The sequence below is a fragment of the Pinus tabuliformis genome, chromosome Q (assembly GCF_031772625.1).
Source record: "Pinus tabuliformis cultivar Carrire ecotype Pingquan chromosome Q, CPIR1, whole genome shotgun sequence".
Lineage (NCBI taxonomy): Eukaryota > Viridiplantae > Streptophyta > Pinopsida > Pinales > Pinaceae > Pinus > Pinus tabuliformis.
In genome coordinates, this window is record NC_142296.1 from 553,999,319 (window position 1) to 554,021,547 (window position 22,229).

The following is a 22,229-nucleotide window of genomic DNA, read 5'->3' on the forward strand; positions in this document are numbered from 1 at the left end:
TTGGAATTTCTCTGCAAACTGATTCACAGAAACATATTGATAAGGCCTTTCAGTATCATTAGTCTAGTATTGTTCTTTGTCCTTCTGGGATATAACCTCCTGCAAAAAATCTGCAATAGCTTTTCGTTCTGGACACCTGAAACCTCATCTCCCAAAAAATTCAAGTGCATGTTCCTTAGGCCCTTGATATACTATTTTCCCTTCTGACAATAAAATAATGTCATTAAAGAGGTCAAATGTCTCAGGTGCAGGCTGAAGAAGTGACATCAGAATTGTCCCCTCCATTATATGTGCAAATTGCTGGAAACACTTCACAATCTGAAAGGTAGTTAAGCTATCTAAACCCGTTGAAATGTCATCCATAAACAGCGTCTTTACTGGACTTACAGCCATTTCACCTGTCGTCACTCTCTTCTTCTGCCCACCAGAAATTCCTCTTTGCATGGCATCACCAATTATCGTGTCTCCGCAAACATCCAAGCCTAGAATCTTTAAAATATAGTCTACTTGAAGGTTTCCTCTCAAACCTTCAATTGAAGTTGCTTTTACAAATGTGTCAAAATCTGCCTCTGGAAGGATGCCTGCTTGTTTTTCTCGTTCATCACACCATGGATCCATATCTAGCAACTGAGTCGATGGTTCCTCCTTGCCATTTACACATGCCATAACATCCTCCTTTTCCCTGTGCAAAGCATTTTTATTCCCTACAAGCTTTTGTTCTGTACTTTTAGATAGAACATTGAGAGAATTTTTCCTATAATCACCTTTCACCATCCAAGTACCTTCTTGTGCGTCTTCAGGAGCAGGCACAATATGGTCATCAGTTTCCTCAAATCCACCCCAAACCACATCATCAAACAAACTTGATGATTTCTTCTTCAAAACAGGGTTTTGAAGAAGAATCAATTGACTGACAAGACGGAGTCTAACATCGGCTCCACTAGGGATGGCAGCTGCCGCTTTTTGGAGGTGCCAAGAACCGCAGAGCTTTGGGAGAGCAGACAGTGCCTCCATCCATTGGGCAATGGAGTCCATTATTTCAATAAATCAACACAACTGAAGACTCAACTTATTAACTCAAAACTGACTGAATTGATTGAAACACTAACTCGGCAAACTTCAAACTAGAACTGTAATAAAACTGGAACAAAATGCTGCCTGTTGGCTGCTTATTTATTTACAAAATCTACCCTGCTTTGCTGTAAAAGCAGTAGATCAGGTAATACTGAAATGCCAGATTAACCATTCAAGTAAACCTGAAAATGATGCCGCCTGAAAATGTTTCCACCAGGACACAGATATAATTGCTGGCAGCCCTTCATACACGTAATGAGCCTGGTCACGTACAAGACAGCCTGATCTATCAATCAAATTGAAAAATTTGTCCATGTAAGTTGCCATTGGATCGCGGAAGCCAGACTCTATTGGCTGCCCCAACTCTGCAATACATACTTCCAGCTGCACACTGTCAATGTAAACATCTGTAGGCAATTCTATGATTTCTTGTTGCGAAGGAAGAAGGATTTCCAAGAACTTTTTAGGGTCTTGGAAATCATATGACTAGATCTTCTCATCTAAATCTTGAATCTCCTTTTCGATTCTTTCAACAATTAACTCACAAAATTTAGTTTTGAACCAAGGGAACTTTGGAGATTTCAACCAATGAAGCAAGGCACTGAAAACATCTTCATCAAATTCAGTATCTGCTAACTCCTTTCTTATTTCTTCTACAGCTTCACACAGGGCAGGGTTTGCCACATACCCTACCATTGCATGAATGGATCAGCAAGCGTTGGAATGTCTGGATCGAATTGGAGTCGCCAGGTGAATGGTTCAGCCTGCATATGTGTCTGACTGCTGTCCACCATCAGCATCAGATCTGCAATTTGATTTCATGTACTGGGACAAGACAATCAACAAGTCGAATGTTCTCCCCAGTATGGTCGCCAATATGTTAGCGCTCGAATCTGGCCTCAGGCTGAAGAAGGCAAAATCCAAGGCAACATCAAACCACTTAGCCTCGTAGCTAGCCCTACGGGGCAGGAGAGGGTTCTCTCCGAGTCTATCTCAGCAAAAAGTTTTCTAAAAGGGGCTGAGATGACTCTAAAAGAAACTGATTTTAGGCTAGTAAATTGATAAAAAAGGGGTTTTTAATAAAATGATGGGGTTTTTCTGGGCTGCATGGGGCAAAGAAACAGCTTGAACAGAGAAATATAATTAAAAACATAGATTATCTCCTGAGGCAAGGTAGGCAAGAAATTTTAACATCAAGTTGAGATTAAATGGAATGGCAAGACTGCTGAGGAGCTGACAAGGTCATAGAAGATGAATCCTTGTCAAACAGAGGAAAACATTAAATATGAACAAACTTAAAGGCAGAGCATATGAATTATGAATTCTACCTTAACACTTCATTTGTTCAATTGGAAATGATCATGAAATGAAATGAACACATAACAGGCTTTACATAAAACAAAGGAGCACACAAATGTTAAATCTCATACCATAGGAATCTCAGGGGTCAGAGCTGCATTTTTTTAATTAAAATCTCTGTCAAAATCTGTACAATAGAAGCACTCTGTTCTCCACCAGCCCTTAGAACTCTCTTCTCACTCTCTTCACACTCCTCCACAAATGATTTTTTTTATACATTAAATAAACTATTCTAAAAAAAAACAACAGATCGACCCCCAAAACAGGGGCACTGTTTCACCTGCAGTTACAAAAAAGATAGAATCATTTCTTTTTCCTGAAACAGAATATCATTCCCCTTGAAATCCTCTGATGGCTAATAAACTGGAGCGCAGATCTTTTTGACTAATTAATTGAGGTCTTGAAATAGAAATCGAATGCTATATCTTCGGCTGTCATGTATATCTTCGTTTCAATTTAAAGTATTTTGGCTCCATTTGAATAGCGCTCTTGGGCCATATACCACACCCTTTAAGCAGATCCTTGAAGCACATTTTGATAGGAGAAAATCACTACAGGTCAATGCCCAGCTACAGGAGGTGTAAATTATTTATGGTCGTTTTTACTAAGAGACTTGGCTTTTGCGCACAGCTTCTGCATGGCATTTCGAATGTGATCCGAGATATGTATGGAAAGCCATTTCTGCGCGATTTCATCTAATCATTTACACAATCCTGTTGGCCATCCAGAGCTGTCAAGATGGCCCTTGTTTCCTTCATTGGATTCATCCCCGGATTCTCTAAGAACTCTCGACACAGACTCAGCTCTCTGCTGAAGTGTGGAAATATCAAACTCCATAGGTTCGCCGACAACAATATTAATGTTTTTTTTTAGACAAAGAGGAAGAAGTGGCCTTCTTCCGAACCAGTACTTCTCCGGCATTACCTGTTCAAACCCACTGTGTACAATAGGAAGAACAATTGGTGTAACAGAAGCACGCACAATAAGGCTTGCAGTTCCCCACTTTAACCTTTGTATAGGCTCACCATCTTATGATACCTTGCCCATTCTCCTTTATTAATGAGATCAAGAGCCTCATTCATATGTGTCTGGTAAATGCCAACACCACTTGTAATAGGGATGCATTTGCCAAGTCGAAAGAAGTATGTAAAGAAAGGATTTGTGAAACAAATGTCCTCTGCTGTGAGAGTCCAACGAGCTTGCTTCCAGTTCGTAATAGGAGAACCCTTAAACCCCCACATAAGTGGATCATCCAACCATGTTTGTTTTCTTCAAATTGTTATATTATCAAAACATAAATGAATTTGAAGCAGATTGTCGAGTGGAGCTAGAAATGCGGGCTTGTTGGGCTCCTGCTCTTGCCAGAGTCTGTTCATAAAGCTCTTCATACTGAGTAGCAGAAGAATCCCAGCTAAAATCTATTGTCATCGCTTTCTTAACAAGTTCTAGCCACCAATTTGGCTTTTTTCTATAGTAAGTAATAGCACGATCCAATGCATGGTTTAGTACTTGTTCATTAGCTGCGGAGAATGTAAATCCAACCATAGCACCCACACTAACCCAATAGAAATGAGCTTTCCCAAAGAGGCCATGACTCTGAAGAACAAATTTCCCAATAGTCATGTTTGAAGAGAACGGCTTTTCCCAGCGGGGAGCAAGAAATTCATTAACTGTGATTGTTGTCTCTGCATAGGCTAATGGCGAGATCCAGTAACCCCATAGCCACCATTTTGGAACTGAACTTTGTGGAATAATAAATCCACTAAGTACGAAGATAATCAATAGACAAAACGAGCCTCCACTGTTAGATATGACCATCGTCCGGCAAATCCCAGCGATAAGGCGAAATAATGATGATGATAACTGATGCAGACAAAAGAGAGCCAGAAATTGCCCAAAAAACTTGCTCACTTCAGGGGCAAATCCAGTGACATAATATGTAATGGCAGTCCAAGCAAAAGACTCGATCAACGACACAGGAATTTTCAGGACAACTGTTGGAATAGTGTATGTCCATGCTGGGTACAACAAAAGGTCTCTCTGTTTGAAAAATATGGGCAGTCGAGCCATAGTCATCATTATCTCCCGCATAGCCATTGAACATAATGATAATAAGTGAGAAGAATAGAGCACTCAAGTAGTAATTTCCATGCACCATGTCGATTTTCATTCTTGTCCGGATGAAAACTGACATTGTAATGCAGGCCACCAAAACCATCTGTACAAACATGAAGATATAGAGGAAAGAGTTCCGTTTCATAAGTAGCCATTCACGACCAAAACATGCTTTTAATAGCTCAAACTTGCTTTTCGAATATCTAATGTAGGATAGTGCAGCTTTATGACTTGCAGACTTATCATAAGGCATTGAAAAATCATCGACAATTTCTCTTCCTATGTAAAACTCTTTGAATTTCTCTGCAAACTGTTTCACAAAAACATATTGATAAGGCCTTTTAGTATCATTAGTCTAGTATTGTTCTTGGTCCTTCTGGGATATAACCTCCTGCAAAAAATCTGCAATAGCTTTTCGTTCTAGACACCTGAAACCACATCTCCCAAAAAATTCAAGTGCATGTTCCTTAGGCCCTTTATATACTATTTTCCCTTCTGACAATAAAATAACGTCATCAAAGAGGTCAAATGTCTCAGGTGCAGGCTGAAGAAGTGACATCAGAATTGTCCCCTCCATTATATGTGCAAATTGTTGGAAACACTTCACAATCTGAAAGGTAGTTGAGCTATCTAAACCCGTTGAAATGTCATCCATAAACAGCGTCTTTACTGGACTTACAGCCATTTCACCTGTCGTCACTCTCTTCTTCTGCCCACCAGAAATTCCTCTTTGCATGGCATCACCAATTCTCATGTCTCCGCTAACATCCAAGCCCAGAATCTTTAAAATATAGTCTACTTGAAGGTTTCCTCTCAAACATTCAATTGAAGTTGCTTTTACAAATGTGTCAAAATCTGCCTCTGGAAGGATGCCTGCTTGTTTTTCTCGTTCATCACACCATGGATCCATATCCAGCAACTGAGTCGATGGTTCCTCCTTGCCATTTACACATGTCATAACATCCTCCTTTTCCCTGTGCAAAGCATTTTTATTCCCTACAGGCTTTTGTTCTGTACTTTTAGATAGAACATTGAGAGACTTTTTCCTATAATCACCTTTCACCATCCAAGTACCTTCTTGTGCGTCTTCAGGAGCAGGCACAATATGGTCATCAGTTTCCTCAAATCCATCCCAAACCACATCATCAAACAAACTTGAAGATTTCTTCTTCAAAACAGGGTTTTGAAGAAGAATCAATTGACTGACAAGACGGAGTCTAACATCGGCTCCACTAGGGATGGCAGCTGCCGCTTTTTGGAGGTGCCAAGAACCGCAGAGCTTTGGGAGCGTAGACAGTGCCTCCATCCATTGGGCAATGGAGTCCATTATTTCAACAAATCAACACAATTGAAGACTCAACTTATTAACTGAAAACTGACTGAATTGATTGAAACACTGACTCGGCAAACTTCAAACTAGAACTGTAATAAAACTGGAACAAAATGCTACCTGTTGGCTGCTTATTTATTTACAAAATCTACCCTAATTTGTTGTAAAAGCAGTAGATCAGGTAATACTGAAATGCCAGATTAAACATTCAAGTAAACCTGAAAATGATGCCGCCTAAAAATGTTTCCACCAGGACACAGATATAATTGCTGGCAGCCCTTCATACACGTAATGAGCCTGGTCACGTACAAGACAGCCTGATCTATCAATCAAACTAAAAAACGTATCCATGTAAGTTTCCATTGGATCGCGGAAGCCAGACTCTGTTGGCTGCCCCAACTCTGCAATACATACTTCCAGCTGCACACTGTGAATGTAAACATCTGTAGGCAATTCTATGATTTCTTGTTGCGAAGGAAGAAGGATTTCCAAGAACTTTTTAGGGTCTTGGAAATCATATGACTGGATCTGCTCATCTATATCTTGAATCTCCTTTTCGATTCTTTCAACAATTAACTCACAAAATTTAGTTTTGAACCAAGGGAACTTTGGAGATTTCAACCAATGAAGCAAGGCACTGAAAACATCTTCATCAAATTCAGTATCTGCTAACTCCTTTCTTATTTCTTCTACAGCTTCACACATGGTAGGGTTTGCCACATACCCTACCATTGCATGAATGGATCAACAAGTGTTGGAATGTCTGGATCGAATTGGAGTCGCCAGGTGAATGGTTCAGCCTACATATGTGTCTGACTGTTGTCCACCATCAGCATCAGATCTGCAATTTGATTTCATGTACTGGGACAAGACAATCAACAAGTCGAATGTTCTCCCCAGTATGGTCGCCAATATGTTAGCGCTCGAATCTGGCCTCAGGCTGAAGAAGGCAAAATCCAAGGCAACATCAAACCACTTAGCCTCATAGCTAGCCCTACGGGGCAGGAGAGGGCTCTCTCCAGGTCTATCTCAGCAAAAAGTTTTCTAAAAGGGGCTGAGATGACTCTAAAAGAAACAGATTTTAGGCTAGAAAATTGATAAAAAAGGGGTTTTTAATAAAATGATGGGGTTTTTCTGGGCTGCATGGGGCAAAGAAACAGCTTAAACAGAGAAATGTAATTAAAAACACAGATTATCTCCTGAGGCAAGGTAGACAAGAAATTTTAACATCAAGTTGAGATTAAATGGAATGGCAAGACTGCTGAGGAGCTGACAAGGGCATAGAAGATGAATCCCTGTCAAACAGAGGAAAACATTAAATATGAACAAACTTAAAGGTAGAGCATATGAATTATGAATTCTACCTTAACACTTCATTTGTTCAATTGGAAATGATCATGAAATGAAATGAACACATAACAGGCTTTACATAAAACAAAGGAGCACACAAATGTTAAATCTCATACCACAGGAATCTCACGGGTCAGAGCTGCATTTTTTAATTAAAATCTCTGTCAAAATCTGTACAATAGAAGCACTTTGTTCTCCACCAGCCCTCAGAACTCTCTTCTCACTCTCTTCACACTCCTCCACAAATGATTATTTTTATACATTAAATAAACTATTCTAAAAAAAACAACAGATCGACCCCCAAAACAGGGGTGCTGTTTCACCTGTAGTTACAAAAAAGATAGAATCATTTATTTTTCCTGAAACAGAAGATCGTTCCCCTTGAAATCCTCGTTCCCCTTGAAATCCTCTGATGGCTAATAAACTGGAGCACAGATCTTTTTGACTTATTAACTGAGGTCTTGAAATAGAAATCGAATGCTATATCTTCGGCTGTGATGTATATCTTCATTCCAATTTAAAGTATTTTGGCTGCGTTTGAATAGCGCTCTTGGGCCATATACCACACCCTTTAAGCAGATCCTTGAAGCACATTTTGATAGGAGAAAATCACTACAGGTCAATGCCCAGCTACATGAGGTGTAAATTATTTATGGTCGTTTTTACTAAGAGACATGGCTTTTCCGCACAGCTTCTGCATGGCATTTCGAATGTGATCCGAGATATGTATGAAAAGCCATTTCTGCGCGATTTCATCTAATCCTTTACACAATCCTGTTGGCCATCCAGAGCTGTCGAGATGGCCCTTGTTTCCTTCATTGCATTCATCCCCGGATGCTCTAAGAACTCTCGACACAGACTCAGCTCTCTGCTGAAGTGTGGAAATATCAAACTCCATAGGTTCGCCGACAACAATATTAATGTTTTTTTTTTAGACAAAGAGGAAGAAGTGGCCTTCTTTCGAACCAGTGCTTCTCCGGCATTACCTGTTCAAACCCACTGTGTACAATAGGAAGAACAATTGGTGTAACAGAAGCACGCACAATAAGGCTTGCAGTTCCCCACTTTAACCTTCGTATAGGCTCACCATCTTGTGATACCTTGCCCATTCTCCTTTATTAATGAGATCAAGAGCCTCATTCATATGTGTCTGGTAAATGGCAGCACCACTTGTAATAGGGATGCATTTGCCAAGTCGAAAGAAGTATGTAAAGAAAGGATTTTTGAAACAAATGTCCTCTGTTGTGAGAGTCCAACGAGCTTGCTTCCAGTTCGTAATAGGAGAACCCTTAAACCCCCACATAAGTGGATCATCCAACCATGTTTGTTTTCTTCAAATTGTTATATTATCAAAACATAAATGAATTTGAAGCAGATTGTCGAGTGGAGCTAGAAATGCGGGCTTATTGGGCTCCTGCTCTTGCCAGAGCCTGTTCATAAAGCTCTTCATACTGAGTAGCAGAAGAATCCCAGCTAAAATCTATTGTCATTGCTTTCTTAACAAGTTCTAGCCACCAATTTGGCTTTTTTCTATAGTAACTAATAGCATGATCCAATGCATGGTTTAGTCCTTGTTCATCAGCTGCGGAGAATGTAAATCCAACCATAGCACCCACCCTAACCCAATAGAAATGAGCTTTCCCAAAGAGGCCATGACTCTGAAGAACAAATTGCCCAATAGTCATGTTTGAAGAGAACGGCGTTTCCCAGCGGGGAGCAAGAAATTCATTGACTGTGATTGTTGTCTCTGCATAGGCTAATGGCGAGATCCAGTAACCCCATAGCCACCATTTGGGAACTGAACTTCGTGGAATAATAAATCCACTAAGTACGAAGATAATCAATAGACAAAATGAGCCTCCACTGTTAGATATGACCATCGTCTGGAAAATCCTAGCTATAAGGTGAAATAATGATGATGATAACTGATGCAGACAAAAGAGAGCCAGAAATTGCCCAAAAAACCTGCTCACTTCAGGGGCAAATCCAGTGACATAATATGTAATGGCAGTCCAAGCAAAAGACTCGATCAACGACACAGGAATTTTCAGGACAACTGTTGGAATAGTGTATGTCCATTCTGGGTACAACAAAAGGTCTCTTTGTTTGAAAAATACGGGCAGTCGAGCCATAGTCATCGTTATCTCCGGCATAGCCATTGAACATAATGATAATAAGTGAGAAGAACATAGCACTCAAGTAGTAATTTCCGTGCTCCATGTCGATTTTCATTCTTGTCTGGATGAAAACTGACATTGTAATGCAGGCCACCAAAACCATCTGTACAAACATGAAGATATAGAGGCAAGAGTTTCGTTTCATAAGTATCCATTCATGACCAGAACATGCTTTTAATAGCTCAAACTTGCATTTCGAATATCTAATGTAGGATAGTGTAGCTTTATGACTTGCAGACTTATCATAAGGCGTTGAAAGCTCATCGACAAGTTCTTTTCCCATGTAAAACTCTTGGAATTTCTCTACAAACTGATTTACATAAACATATTGATAAGGCCTTTCAGTATCATTAGTCCAGTATTGTTCTTTGTCCTTCTAGGATATAACCTCCTGCAAAAAATCTACAATAGCTTTTCGTTCTGGACACCTGAAACCACATCTCCCAAAAAATTCAAGTGCATGTTCCTTAGGCCCTTGATATACTATTTTCCCTTCTGACAATAAAATAACGTCATCAAAGAGGTCAAATGTCTCAGGTGCAGGCTGAAGAAGTGACATCAAAATTGTCCCCTCCATTATATGTGCAAATTGCAGGAAACACTTCACAATCTGAAAGGTAGTTGAGCTATCTAAACCCGTTGAAATGTCATCCATAAACAACGTCTTTACTGGACTTACAACCATTTCACTTGTTGTCACTCTCTTCTTCTGCCCACCAGAAATTCCTCTTTGCATGGCATCACCAATTATCGTGTCTCCGCAAACATCCAAGCCCAGAATCTTTAAAATATAGTCTACTTGAAGGTTTCCTCTCAAACCTTCAATTGAAGTTGCTTTTACAAATGTGTCAAAATCTGCCTCTGGAAGGATGCCTGCTTGTTTTTCTCGTTCATCACACCATGGATCCATATCCAGCAACTGAGTCGATGGTTCCTCCTTGCCATTTACACATGCCATAACATCCTCCTTTTCCCTGTGCAAAGCATTTTTATTCCCTACAGGCTTTTGTTCTGTACTTTTAGATAGAACATTGAGAGACTTTTTCCTATAATCACCTTTCACCATCCAAGTACCTTCTTGTGCATCTTCAGGAGCAGGCACAATATGGTCATCAGTTTCCTCAAATCCATCCCAAACCACATCATCAAACAAACTTGATGATTTCTTCTTCAAAACAGGGTTTTGAAGAAGAATCAATTGACTGACAAGACAGAGTCTAACAGGTTTCATAACACTTTGGGTTCACTTTCCTATTCCTCTGCTTCATCCTCCTTAGGAGGAGGTTGGCTATCTGGGAGGACCTTCCTAGATTGTAGGTTTATCTCCTGAATCTCCACAGCGTAGGAAGGGCATGTTGTCTCTCCAGTATATACCTGCAGGGCCTGTCTGTTATTGGGGTTTGGGTTCAATTAAGCAGGCATCTGGGGTTGTCTTGGAGGAGTAGGAGGTAATGGTTGTGGTTGAGCAGGTGGTGGAGGAAAAATGGTGGGAGGAGAGTTGTACTGGAGCCTACACCCCTGTTGCGGTGCATTCCAGCGAGGTTGCGACTGAACATGAGAATGAAACAAATGAGAAGCAGGTTGAGTATGGTATTGAGATGGATATGACCAAGGAGGGGGTGCGAACCAGGAAGGATGAGCAAGGGGACCCCAAGAAGGTATGTGAGTGGATTGGTTGGGGTTGTAATAAGTTTAGGATGTTCCTTGCATCCCTGCTGGTAAGGTCTGGATCCATGTGGCCTCCTTTGGTTGAGGAAGTAGAGTGGTTCAGTGGCTCCTTCAGCCCCTTGGTACACAGCTTTAAGTCTGCGTAAGGTTGGGCACTGGTTTGTAGGGTGGTCTTTCTCACAAACGAAACATACCTCTACTGAGTGCAATGGACACTCGTTCTTAGGATGCTTCCTTGTGCATCAGGGAAAAAATATGGCCAAAGCCCTCTCAGCTTCCTCTTTCTTCTATTGGATTCGGAAAGTATCCAGTTGCATGGCAATGGTCTGTCTCACCTCACTTTTAAGGTCTTCCATCTGATTTGTAAACTCATGTTTGGAGAAGGTGGCACTAGCTGAAAGTGGATTCCCCCTACCTCTATTTTGGGATTCCCTAGAATGGCTTCTAAACACAGTCTTTATGTCATCATAAGGTAGTTGGTAGATGTCTCCTCTAGCTAGCAAATGGAGGGTATCTAGAAGGTCTTCAGGGACTCCTCGGAGCAGAACCAGCTTCAGATATTCGGGGTCGAGTGTGCACTTGGCCCTTTTATAACTGAGTTGGAACCTTTCTTCATAGTCTTCCAAAGACTCGTCACCTCCCATGGTCATTCGAAAGATTTATCCCTTCGTCTCCTTTAACCTACAGTAATCCCGGTATTTGTTGTTAAAGGCTTGCTGCATCTGAGCTCAAGTTGTGATATTGTTTCCAGGTAACCCCATGAACCAATGTAGTGCTGCATCCTTGAGGGTAGAGGGAAAGAGTTTCAACTTTTGCTCGTCTTCTGCATAGTCATAAGTTCGACAAAGGACAACAAACTCAAACAAGAAGGTATCAGGGTCTTCAGTGGTCAATCCATGTAAGTGAGGTAAGGCTGAGGGACTTATGTCTTTCATTTTTATTTCCCCATTTGTCTCTCGGATGGGAAAGGCACCTTCTATTCTCTCCTCATTCCCTATACTGTTCCTGTGTTCAGCCATGGTCTCAGGAGGAACGTTTTCTTGCTCTTCTTCTGTTATAGGATCTTTGTATATCTCTGGAGATTCACCTACAGGTTCTTCTGGATCACTGCCACCGAAGAAGAGAGAAAGGTGACTCAGTGATGTGGTGGGGGTGTTGGGTAAGAATTTTCTTGTATTGTCTCTGTTCCTACGAGGCATGAAATGAAATATTTTTGGTTTATTTTTGTTTTTTTTTTTTTCTTGTACCTACAAAACTGAAATAGATTGAACTGCAACTAACTAAAATCTATCTTGCTGAAATGAAAATGCAGAATTGAAATGAAAGCAGGAAAGGACTAATCTATGTTGCTGAAATGAAATTGCAGGAATGAAATGCTAAGCTACGCTTGCAAAATGGAAATTTCGGAATTGAAATGCTAATCTACGCTTGCAGAATTGAAATTGCAGAATTGAAATGCTAATCTATGAAAGTAGGAAATGCTAATATTTGCTTGCTGAAATGAAATGAAAGCAGGAAATTTCTAATCTACTTTTGCGAAAATGAAATTGTAGAATGGAAATGAAACAACTACTCTACTCTTGCTGAAATAAACTACTTAGCAGAAGGTTGCAGTAGAAAATAGAAGAAAAGCAGCAATCACGAATACTCTGACGCTTCCCCGGAAATGGCGCCAAAAATATGGTGGGCTCTAGTATTGCAGCAATGATGCTACAACTCCTGGGACTCCCTTCTTTACTTTTATCAACTCAGTAGTTCGTAACAAACTTGGAAGCGACGATGTTGTATGCACACTAGCTCTTGTCGCAGGCTGTCACTTGATCAGCTGGCACAAGTCTGCTAGGAGCTTAAGCCAACCTTTATGAGCTCTTAGAAGAATCTTTTAACTGTGATGGATGAAAGCTAACTCAAAGGAAGCTAATCTACTTGCAGAAAGAAGCTGAAAGCTGAAAGGAAATGCAAACCCTAGCAAACACTATTTTTACCGACTAACCCTACTAGTGCAAGAAAAGAGATGAAAGTTGTAAAAATGGATGTGATTGACTCTTGGAAAGGTGAAATGCATGTGACTAAGCTAATTCTGAAGGAAAATATGGAAAACACATCTTTTTGTATTTTTGAGTAATTTTGCAGAATTATTATGCATGTGCTTTAACTATTTTTAACTATGTCGGGGTTTATTGGTGAAAGGAAATGGAGTGGGCATTTGCAGGAGATTGGGAAGGTGAGAAGAGGGCCTAAGGGGTCCCTAGCACCCTTATAGAGAGTTTCATAGCAATCAGATCTTGAGAAACTACTCACGTGATCTTCTAAGGAAGTCTGCAGGGGTTCTACAGGATGTTCTATAGGAAGAGCCGAGAGAGGATTTTGAGGGCTGATGGAGGAAAAACGGTGGGAAAGTGGAAATGGAGGATGGATAAGGATGTGAAGAGGTCTAGGACCTGGTAAATGAGGCTAAGGAGTGATGAATATGGTTGGATTTGTTCAAGGATGGAGGAAGCAATGTTGCACAAAAATGTAGAAATTAGGTCAAATTGGAAAAGTGTGGCAAATGAAGTGAAGGAATCGAGAATTTGGGGTTGGTGCAGGTTATTTGATGAGGGAAGGATAGGCATGGATGTATTACAGGTGATCTGCACACTATCTCTCAAAACTAATCAAAGAAAGACTAGAAAAATCAAAGATCTATATACTTTGACCTAATTTGACCTAAAGACCAGAAACATGATGAACAACAAGGTGTGAACAAGAAATCATGCAAGATAACTATGGAAACCTAAGCAATAATATATCTAAATATTTAAGCACAACTGGTATCAACTTTTCCAACTAAAAATCTAACACTTGCAATTGCATTGATAGGCAAAACAGTGTTTTTGTGGCAGCAAGTATGCCTTGGTCTCAGCTCATTGTCCCAAGGAGGGAGAGATGAGATCAGGCATTGCTTGGTGGAATTTTTGTAGATCTTTTCTATTATCAAACTTTCAAATAAACCTGAATCATGAAAAACTATTTTAATCATCAAAGACAACCTAAGTAACAAAGCAAGATCTTAACCTAAATAGCAGAAATTATTCTATGAATGCAAAGAAAACACATAATAGTATACAAAGGAGGTACTGGAACTTGGATTGGGCCCAACTCCAAGAGCTACAGCCTCCTAAGAAAAGCTTAGAGTTGGTGCAAAGTGAAATTTATCTCCATTACTCAAAAAATAACCATGTCACAAAAATGTTTACAGCAAAAGCTCGAAAATGAGCTGAAAGGCAGAGCAGCACCAAAGTGCGAAAAACAACTGTTCAAAAGCTAAACTACGAAGGCTTGAAGCCTTCCTACTTATGCACCACGAGGACCTCCAACATCCCTCCTTAACTTGAGGGGCTTGGTTGCTCAAAATTGCAAGTAATCAACCACTTCACAAAAGCTGCTCGTCTGCCCTTGGAAATCATCTTTGGTGGGCTGCTGAACTCTGAGTTGATGGTGGAGAACTCAAGGAAGGGGCCATTTAGTGTAGGAGACACCCTTCCTACTAATCCTCAACTTTGTTCCCTCATATTTGGCTGTCAACTGGCTCATAAATGCTTGACCTTGGTCCAAAAGATGTCCAAAAATCTGCAATAAGCGTGTATTAGACTTCATGGTCAAGTGACTATTCTCATTCATTCAATTAACATAAATATACTCAAAAGCATGCATAAACTATGAAGAACCTAGCGAAGGAAAACTTAAAAACCCCTAGAAACCAAGAAGAACCATTGTGCAAAATTCACTCCAATACATCATTTTAAGGCAAGAAAACAGAGATCAATCACATGTGAAGACTGTAAAGAATGAGATAGGCTAGTGCAAACTCTTCGTCGGGTCACATCTCATCACACTAGAGAATAAAAGTGAGAGAGTGAGCATACATTAAGTAAAATAGTATTTCCTTCATTTATTTATATAGAAGGTAAGAGGGGCCAACAATACAATGTGCCTTAGCCCATACAAGAAATCTACAATGAGTAATTTTAGGACAATGCAATTGAGATGATATACTCTAAATTTCATTCACCATGCTTCAAGGTGATGTATCTAATAAGTTCAAATCCATGCCCCTCTATCATAACCCTCCATGCATTGATCGATCATCCTAAGCAATGTACTCTACTAGGTCAACTAGCCCTACAAGATTACCATTAAATCCCTTAGAATCCCAGAGAAATCTCTAATCCTCCAAATAGGAATCCAATCTAACACGTCCCAACTAGGTCCTAATTCTCTAGTCAGATATGCATAACACTCCTCATCACATGTACGTTGTTCTCCAAGGAAATGGATTCTTTGTAGGGCCCCAATGAATGGATTCCACCAAAATATAAATATAATCTCAACACCTAAGGGAAGAACATGAAGCCATCAACCACCTAGTTTCTAGCATCCACTAAGAAAGCTATCTCAATTAGAAAAATACTTCAAGAACTATCTTTCATGTGCCAATCCATCTTAGACCATCCAAGGGATGAATATTGGCAATATGTACCCACAATCTCATGAAGTACCCAAAGAATAATGTAAGTACTTTTAGAATAACCCTAAAAGTTATTAAGAATTGTTCTCTAGAATTGCTACCAATGATCAACTTACCACCTTCCCTTTATTATTCACAAGAATTCCACCTCCAATTGGATGCCATAAACTAACAAGTGTTAGGGAATTTATATTTCCAACATAATATCATAATCATTTTCCCATAGATACCCATGGTCTCAATAGGAATCCAATGACATTCACACTAGACACAAGTTCACTGACGAATCCCTTTTATTTGTATATCAAATCCTTTCTACATAGGAGATAAAATATCATAATCATTTTCCCATAGATACCCATGGTCTCAATAGCAATCCAACAACATTCACAATAGAAACAAGTTCACTGATGAATCCCTTTTATCTGTATATCAAATCCTTTCTACATAGGAGCTAAATAAACTATTTTGTCTCATTTTACCTCCCAATTCTATGCTTCCTCTAGAGTCTATTGAGCTTCCCACAAATTAGTTTTATGATAATGTCAAGCCAATCCTATCTACAATTATGGGTGCGTTGGGAAGAGATGATACTAGAGCCATAAATTGTTAAGCTCTAGGGTTTTTCTATTTGATGATGCAACCTAATGTTGTGTTAGATATTCTTACTTATTGGGAGCATCCCATTAACTTTCAACTTATAAATTTCATCATTTCTGGATGCTTAGGTTTCCATCTTTAATGGTCTATCTCTTTTTATATACAAATGTGGATCAACTCATGGATTTAGGACTGAACATTGTTGATTTAAATAAGCATAAATAAATCGTTGTGAATTGTACATACATTGTCAAATGAATAGAATATAATGATGTTTTTCCCTAATACATTGTTGCCTTCATTTCAGTAGTATACATAACCATAAACAACCTTTCTACTCCGATAATTCTTCTAGAGGCCCAATATTTGTTACAATTCAGCAAAGACCTTAAAGTTGATGATTGGTGTATATTTGAAGAGCATGTATAGATAAGGTTGTATGGTGCATAAATTCTATTAGGGTCCTATAATTTATAGGATCTCAAGGTAATTTAGTATTATATCTCAGGAATCTTATTTATATAAATACTTTTCAATCTGCCAATTATTTCCAAATAAAAGAAAAAAGAATTAAAAAATGAAAAGATGGTATAAATAAGAAAAAGAGAAAAACAAAAAGAAATATTGGAAAAAGAAGAAAAGATTAAACCCCACCAAAAGAAAGAAAATTCAAAAAGGAATAATACCGAAAGTGTTGCAAGTCTAAATGCCACTACTCATAGATAGTTTTTCTTCATCACTGAAAAATAAAAATTTGTGTGCAACTTGTTCAAAATGCCACAATCATTGGCTTCTAGTTTAATCATATAGTGTAATCATGATTAAACCCCTTTAAATTTCTATAAATTAAGATAGAAAATAAAGACTTACCCAACAGTTTAATCTGGGTAAATCACTAGTTAGGTAGAAAATGACATTGATCCAACTATTTAATCTAGATCAATTCTAGAAATAAGGAATAGGTTAGCTAGTTTTTTGTTCTGTATATAGGAAAATAAAATGGGTTTGCTAGTCTAAGTGCACCCTAGAGTGAAAAATAAAAGTGCTAGTTTAGCTAAGGGTAGGTAGATAACATCATTTGTAAATATTCTTCTATATCATTTTATCCTAATTTTGATCATAGGATAAAAAGGGAAATGTGTGCGCCATGAATAAAGTTTTTCATATGATTTATATTCATTTTATCCTAAGTCGGGAAAGAAAGCTTTAAAAGGCGTAGCGGACAAAGATTTTGTTTGTTGTATTGAGGTTAAAGTATAGCGCATTCAAGACCTCTGGATTTGATCCCGCACTTGCTCAACGAACCTCATCTATTTTCAGCCCCCCCCTTCATCATCCTGCCTTTACCGGTTGGGGGGGGTGTCCAAAAAATGGTTTCTCCCACTGGGCCCCATCCATTACGTGTCGCCCTCTTGTGATTTCGCAGGCCCCCTCACCAAAACCATAAACTGCCTGCTAACCCCTCTAGAAAATAACGTTTCCTCATCCGCTCTATCATGCCTCGCCACGTTTCCTCCACCACTCTCTGTTTGCCACGTTGCATAACTGTTAAACCAATTAAATGTTATCCCTGCTAAAATGATTGTTCTCCATTAAATGTGGATTCTCCTGGGTAACCGTTCAAGCCTAACGGTCCCATGCCATTTCAACAGGGTGATTCAGTGCAATTTTTAAACTTACTCAAACCATCTATTTCTTTTCTTTATTGCTCATCTTGTCGCTCTCTAGAATTTTACTGTCTATCTTCTGTTATCCATAGTTTTCCACAGTAATCACCTTCACAATTTTCTTGCAACCAGATCACGACAAAAACTGACATTTTCTCTTCCTTGTCACCTGACAATTCAATTATTCAACTATGCTTGGTAAGCTCCTCGAGAAATTCATCATGTTCTCACATTTTTGGAGTCATACCTCCAAAGAATAAGACTCAAGAGAAGCTTATTAATCCTTTAATTCCCCCTTCTGTAGATTTATATCATATACATTTAGCTGATAGGGATTACAGGATAAATGAAGCCCAATGTGACTGTGATTTTCTTGAGTTATATTGTTGGCTGGAAGATAAACACACAAACAAAACCGATGAAATCGGGCTCTAGGAGTCCAACCTCCACCATTATATTTTCCCCTTGTTATTCCAAACCCCAGAATTTACCAAAAGATGTCAGGCATGATATGTCCCTACCCAAAGAGCCATCATTGCTCCTACAGGTGACATTCTTTTCACAATTATAGCCCAATCCATTAACCAAATGATGTTGGCCCCCACTGTGGAAAATGCTACTCCTTTCTCTCTAGAAGTCCTCACCCAGCTATATTGTTGGGTAGCAGATCGCCCACATAACGGTTTTGTGGCTTAAAGCCCACAATTTTGGGTATTGGTATTGTAAAGGTTCCATGAAGTGCGTAGAGCGCGAATTGTAATGGGTCAAGTCAAAGGGGTAGTCTGCCCTAAAATATTGTAAATTAATCTAGAATGTGTCGGCCTACCAATGGTCCGCGGACCATGGGAATGTATAAATAGAGTGAGGCTCTAAGTGTAGAAGGTAGCTTTTGTTGAGATCGGAAGTGTATGGGTGTCTGAAAGTAATATTCGATCTAAGTTTGTAAGTCTGAGTTGCGGGTCATAGTAGTAGCAAAGGTTCTGCAGTGATGTGCGCAGAGGCCTCGTAGAGTTCGCAACTATGTGCGCGGACCCCTGCAACTGTGTGCGTAGGGTAGGAAGTGGATTGTAACTAGAAAAAGCATTAATAAAGATAAGTTGGTTGTGAAATATTGCATATCTGTTTCTATACTCTGGTCTATGCATCTGTTTATGGTTTATGATTGAACGCATGTCTGTTTATGTTAAATGATAACTGAAAGTATTGGGCTTACTTAATTTAATTCAAGATCTATAATAATACTAAGCACAGAAAGGGTAAAGAACATTCGCTCTCATTATCTTAGCCACGCGAAGGTATTTGCACTAAATAGACGGCTGCGCAAAGGTAGCGCAGTGCGTAGAATCAGTTCGCGAGCTTTCCAGACCTCAACAAGACATCCCTAAGGTGCAGAAACCTGGTTCTAGCACCCTCCCATACTACCTCATTTGAGACCTCAGTTTGTGCTCCACAGATTGTTGCCAAAAGGGCCGGTAGTTTCGGGATTTGTTTAGCTAAAACACTCTTAGCCTGGGTCAGGCCCCAATAAGCCAACAAATGGTTCCATTGCCTAGACCGGGATCTGCCTAAGGGATGTATGATGTTAGAACATTGGAACCCTACAAAGAGGGAAATTGAAGATTGGTTGGATCAGAAGCTTCATGAGTTCGTGATACAGGAAAACAAAACCCCATAGATATCTGAGAAGAGGTTGTTGGATCGCTATGTATATACAGAAATCCACAAGGTCTTCTTTGTGTCTTTCTCTTCAGAGCTGTATGATTGGATCGCGAGGCTAGCAGACAACTAGGGAAGGTGCAAGCTCGATCAACAGATAGTGTGGACTCCAGAGTTGGTGCACAGGCTAGAGGCTTAAGAACATAAGATCGCACGGGCCGTAGACCATTAGCTGGAACGGATAATAGGAGGGTTTATCACCGAATTTGAGATAGACACAACTGTAAGCTACAATGAAGCAGAAAGATGTTTTCTCAAAGGACCACGAGGTAAGTACATCAAATCTTTGAATACCTAGATTAAGATGCAGTTACATGAAAAACGGGGGATGCAAATACATTAATGAGTGGAACGACACAGATCAGAAAGGTCTACGAAGGTATTGAAGGGTTAGGAAACAATCCTTTAATTTCACCTCTGCAAGTGAACGAAGAAAAGTGCGCATGGGTTTCTCTGAGAAGCTCAATTAGTTTGATAAGGCAACACATTCCGCAATTACCATCCCCATGTAACCCACTTCACCTCATTCTCCTCCATCTTCGCCCACACCACCTCCACCAAACCAACAGTTTAGCATGGCAAGCACGATCAAGCTGCCTGTATTCAGAGGAGTAGGGAACAAAGATCCAGATCAGTTTTGGTTTGTAGTAAGAGCGATATGGGAAGCTCACAGGGTTATGAATGATAACATTAAGAAGGCCACATTAGTAAGCGTGTTGCAGGACCACGCATTGACTTGGTATAATAAACACTCTAATGACCACCCAAATGTAGGAATAGCGGAGATCTAGATCATGTTGAATAGAGAGTTTAGCAGGTCGAAATCCGAAACGCAGTCGATCATCAGATTTAAAGATCACATTTCTTCTAGGCGAAACCCCATGGGATCTAGATCAAAGGCTGAAGAGTACGATCTGCAAGGCTAATATGATGCTAACAGATGCACAGCACCACGCGTGGTTTGTGGCATCTTTGACACCACACCTGAGGACGGTGTTGTCACAACAGAAGCTCTCAACCCAGGCAGAGGCATTGGAAATGGCGATGAGGTTGCATGAGACACCGATACAGAATCCAAGGTTGGGAGTCCAACAAAAACATGCGCAGCTATAGAACCTATGCTTGGAGATGCAGGGTTTAAAGCAGGATAGGGCACCTGGACAGAAGTGTGCAAGGCCAAGGTCACAATAAGGATCACTGTCCAATATTTGCGAACTATTTGGCGGGAGGGGGACCAATGCCCTTGAGACCAGAGGCTCAGGTGGGGCCAAGTGCAGCACCCGCACTCTAGTGCGCGATCTTTCAGGTGGGAGGAAAGCACGCTACGTACAACTGTCACCTGTTACAGAAGTATACGCAGACTCCGCAACAGCTATTTTATAATTTATGTAGATCAGTGGGCCACTATGAACGGACATGTTGGAGCTATGAGCTAATGATGGATAGGACTCTAGCCTATCGAATGCAAATAGAAATGCGAGGCCTTGATCCAGCTGCAATAATGGCACGTAGTGGATTCCAAGGACGCAAATGAGGACGAGGAGGAATGGGACCCGGACAAGGGCGTGGACAACTAATCTATTACAATTGTGGAGGACCAGGGCACTACGCTCATGATTGTACCAACCCTACGAGAATATCTTGTTCGTACTGTGAGCAGTTTGATAATGAAATGGTAGATTGTCTGACACTGATCGCACAAATGCACGAGAAAGGGGTACTATAGCCTACTCCAACTCAAAATATCCAAATGATGAGGTCAAAACTATGCAAAGAAGACCCTAACGTGAACATGGTACTCAAAAGCGGCGCGACCATAGGGGAAGATAATGGAAAGAAACCCAAGGGCGATACATGGGTTCGCAAGGCTCCTACGAAGGAACCTGAGTTTGACTGGGAGCACAGAAGGGAAACATTTATGGAAGCTAAGAAGAGCTTCCTGGAGGCCTCTACTTCAGGTAGTAAGGATTAACCAAAGATAGGAATGGATCCTTCTATGCTTACTACCTTTTCAGAGACATGCATGAAGCTGCTACACGATAATAAGGCAGTTAAGGGACTACAAGAACTAATTGCTAGGTGCGCAGGACCAGGTGAACCGCGCATAGTCCAAAAATTGGGAATGCATTCACTGCACACTGGGATGGAAATGAGATTGACGACACAGATTGGTGAATATGAAATGGATCAAGTGATCTTAGACTTGGGTTTGGACGTGAATGTGTTACCAAAACAGATACGGGAACACATGGGCAAGCCTGCATTACATTGGTCCCCTATTCAATTATGGATGGTGAAATAGCAAAAGATCTTGCCCATGGGGAGAATGCAAGGGGTAATAGTGGATATCGAAGGTGCGAGCACACAGATGGACTTGGAGGTACTAGAGATTGTAGATGACAGTAACCTTATCCCACGTTGCTAGGAATAGACTGGGCCACGGATATGAATGGAGTCAACAATCTAAGAAAACAGAAGATGATATTAGAGAAAAAGTCCTTACGCGTAGTAGTTACGCTAGATCCAGCTGAAGGAGAGCGCTACATTGAGCCCATGTGCGACGATGGAGATGACAAGGAGTTAGAATTTATATACAAGATAACCACGCGAAGCTAGGATTGGCTAAATCCAACTGCACGTAGAAGGGTCTCATGGGAGCGCAC

At 40.2% G+C, this 22,229-nt stretch overlaps 2 pseudogenes; both read right to left on the reverse strand.

Annotated features, from left to right (window-relative positions):
* Window positions 1-3,018: 3,018 nt before the first annotated feature.
* Window positions 3,019-5,614, reverse strand: LOC149220646 (pleiotropic drug resistance protein 3 pseudogene; annotated as a pseudogene).
* Window positions 5,615-7,874: 2,260 nt separating this feature from the next.
* LOC149220647 (ABC transporter G family member 35 pseudogene) lies at window positions 7,875-10,636 on the reverse strand (annotated as a pseudogene).
* Between the last annotated feature and the right edge of the window lie 11,593 nt (window positions 10,637-22,229).